At 35.3% G+C, this 3,971-nt stretch overlaps 1 long non-coding RNA gene across 1 annotated transcript in view; it reads right to left on the reverse strand.

The window, feature by feature from the left end:
* Positions 1 to 3,971, reverse strand: part of LOC103349868 (uncharacterized) — a 56,375-nt gene that overhangs the window by 32,257 nt on the left and 20,147 nt on the right. The gene's annotated exons all lie outside the window — the stretch shown is intronic.

The raw sequence follows: 3,971 nt of genomic DNA on the forward strand, positions 1-3,971 counted from the left end.
TTGTTCTATTGATAACAAAGATTACAATATAACACAGTGTAACAGCTATGACAAATAAATTGATAACATGGATTTTAGAAAATATGTGCATTTGTATATATATATATATGTGTGTGTGTGTGTGTGTGTTTAATAAATATCATTAAATGTGTGTAAATGCAGAAGTATGAGATCTTCAATTTGTGGAAAATTTATATTATGAGAGAACTATGCAAGACTTCAAAGTTTTTTGTACAAAAATAAACTTGTCTTTTAATTGCACTTTTCCATAAACTCTATGAAACTTTTCACTTATAACTGACTAATACAGATGTGAGAATAGCTTTGTCATCATTTTTTACATGTTGAAACTTGATGCTATTCATTTTGAGAAAAATTTGTCAAACTATATTGCTGTTTTAACCAGAAAGTCACTTAGATATTTACATATTTCATTTTTCCTTTGTTATAAATAAATGAAGAAATTGAGGTGCAGGAAGTAGAACAAGTTTCTAAGTTCCTGCTACCAGTTGGTAACTGAAGCAAAACAAGAATTTTGCCCCTTCCCATCCCTCCATATTCTTTGTGCTGTGTTTAAAGTTTTTACTTTGTCTCTCAAGTTGCAGAACCATAGAAAGTTGAAGTCATGTGGTTCGGTATGAGGGGAAAAAGAATAATTTCCTCCACAAAAGTGGAAGGACAAGGAAAATATTCAGAATCAGAAGGTGAGTTGTTAGGGGGTGGAACAGGAATTAGTGTGACTAGAAATGAGTAGGAAATTATGATAACTAAAATGAATCAAGCAAGGTGGTCTTTGACTATTCAGAAGTTCATACGACCTTTGGAAGGATACTTTTGAGGAAGACAGTAAGTTGGTAGTCTTTAGGAATTCTACATTATTATTATCTGCCAGGGATTAGGAACAAAGCAAAACCATGTGAAGAGAATTGCTGTCCATTACATAAGACTGAGGTAGTCATTTGAATTCCTCATGGGAGAGATGTGAGGAAAAGAGCGTCATTCTAGCTCCTGTTTTTTCCCTTGTGGTTGAATACACTATTGGGATAAATAATCTCCTACCTTTTGTGCCTGTGTGTCTCTGAGTAAGGCTTTCCTTTTTGTGCTGTTTTAACCTATTTTCTTGGTGAAGTACTAATGCCCTACATTCAAATGACCCTCTGTTCTGAACTGGGAAGTAAGTAAGGAAGTAAGTAGGGAAATAAGTAAGGAAGGAAGGCCCTGAGGTCCAACCTTCTCTACTAGATATCCGTTTAATTTTTAATGGTCAAAAAAAAATGCAATTCCTTCAGAAACATCTGCTTGAAAGATAATATTGCAAATGATGTCATGTTTGTGATGTATTCTACATTATAAAACTGATATACATATATATATATGTACATATCATACACCTGTACATAAGTCCAATAACCATTTTCCACAATACAGGATGAGAATAAATATCAAATATATGATTCTACACACAATGATGCCATACAATCTCTCTCTTTTGGTTAGCTTTAATGGTCTCTTCACTCTCCAACCAGTAGAGGCTTTTTAAAAAGTGTTATGCCCAGCTGAAAGCAAAGACGGATCCCAGGTAGCATATGATTACTCAGACAGCACCTATTTACCTCCACCTTAATTAAGAAAGGAAGCAATACTCAGCTGAAAAAATGATCCATACAGCATTGTCTCCTAACCACATCCTGCCCTATGGCTCCATAATATTTTAGATATATATTCATTATACACTTTAATTTTTAATTTTGTATTATTCATATTTGTAAGCCCCTCTTATTAAGCTATAAATAATTTAAAGCAAAAGATTGTTTCACATATGTCTGTATCCCCATCACTGACATCAAAATTAAGGTTCTAAGGTTTTTTGTGTCAATAAATAAATGAATAAATTGGTATGGAAGTAATAATTTGATAAGTAAGATAAAGAAGCCTGCAAATGTGAATAAACTACATGTGCAGAAGAAGAGAAAGTTATCATGAAAAATGGTTCTAGTTTGGCTGATGGTTTTACATCTGTCTGTCATTCAAGGGGGTCAGTCTGTCTGACAGCCTTCTTCTTTCTAGGTGGAATACTTTTCCAGGTGTATAGAAATATCTGTTCTTACTTTGGGAAATATGAAGTAAAAGCAAGACTCTGTGAAATCAGAAATCAGGGAAGGGCCCAGAAAGGTGATCACTAGTAAAGTCCATTCTCTAACAACAAAAGAGAAAATGGCCTTTCCAACTAACCTAGATAGTTTTGTCACATTTTCAATAGCTGGAGACATAGCGAGTGCGGGGTGAAAGGAAGTGATAAGTCTGACATGTGAGATTTGCCTAAGTCCTGAGCAGAGAGCACACAGAAAAGTGCCGAAGTGAAAATGAGGAAGTTTAAGCAACCTTAACAGCAGCATCCAACAGCTTGATCATCAGTATTGTGTTCTTGAGAAAACTGGGAGTAACCATGAGTCTTACGAGCAAGACCTCCCAGACAAGCAAGATTCTCTACTGCTTTGTTCCTCATCTTCTAGCTGAATATAATACCAGACACTTACTCACAAGAACCATTTGCAAGGTGTTTGTAACATGACTTGAAATCCTTCAGATAACAGTGACTTTCTGAAGACAAAGCTGTGGTGATAAATCTCACTTCCTCACAGCTTCCTGTAACTTGCTCTGCTTCCTAAAACTTAATTCTCTGTGTTGACCTTGCTTAGCTTGCTTTTTACTTTAGATAAGCCCTTCTATTAATAATTTACTCATTTCTCATTTACATTATGTTATGCTTGTTTTCTTAAGGAAGTAAGAGTATTGATTTTAATTCTATATCATGAAGAAAATTATTTCTGACCTCTGTATGTACAGAAGATATGCACTTAAGCTGCCACTCTTGCAAGCCATAAAATGCCCTACTGAATCATGAATATTAAAGGAAATAACTTTTCATCTTGTAGCCGAGAGTGTATACCTCCTTGGGAAAAATAGGGCTATTTAATTTTAAGAAAAGTAATTAATTGAGAAGCTAATATTGTGGCAAAGCAAGTAAAGCTGCTGCCTGCAATGCTGGCTTCCCATATGGGCCCTCATCTGTCCCATCTGCTCCACTTCTGATCCAGCTCCCTGCAAAAAGCCTGGGAAAAGCAGCAGAAAATGGCCCAAGTGTTTGGACCCCCTGCTACCCGCATTGGAGACCTGGAAGATGCTCCTGGCTTCCGTCTTTAGCCTGGCCCAGTCCTGGCCCTTCCCTTGCTGTTGCAAACATCTGGAGAGTGAACCAGCATATGGAACAGCTCTCGATCTCTCTTTCTGTCTCTCCCTCTCTGTAACTCTGACTTTCAAATAAATAAATAGAACATTAAGAGAAAAATAAATAAATAATTAAATTAAGTTGGAGTTGTGGAAAATATAGAAGAATATGAGTGCTAATTATAAGAAAAATCCAAATATTATTGTCATGATACAAGAGGAAAAATTTATAGTTATTAATCATTTCATGTTACTCTATTTTCTTCATGAAGTGACTCGCTTCATTAGGGTTTACTAATCATTACCTTAGCTTCCCTGGTTACTAATTTTTTCCTATTTGTCCAACCACTCCATTGAGGTATGTGAGATTATGGTCTCAGAATGAGACTTCACATATACACACAAAAGTTAACATTTAACCATGATGTAATTAAAGTTTCTTAAGGAGAATTTTGTTCTAAGTTCACCACAGAATTATAAGGCTTTTTATGTGTACATGATATTACTACTCACTCCTCCTGAAATAGAGTTTTCTGAATTTTGTGAAATTTTTCCTCCCTAAGGTGTTTAAGGTAGATGTGGAAAGAAGTGTGGAAGGAAGGATCTCTGTGAAAGTAAAAGTTAAAGAGGAACCAATTACAGAACTGATTTGTAGTGGACTCCAAACTCGTAGTATTTCTTGAGTTCTTTGTTCATATTATGATGTCACACACCAAAACACCTTCAAAGTTGCAGTATTCAGA

This window comes from Oryctolagus cuniculus, chromosome 5 (genome assembly GCF_964237555.1).
Source record: "Oryctolagus cuniculus chromosome 5, mOryCun1.1, whole genome shotgun sequence".
Classification (NCBI taxonomy): domain Eukaryota; kingdom Metazoa; phylum Chordata; class Mammalia; order Lagomorpha; family Leporidae; genus Oryctolagus; species Oryctolagus cuniculus.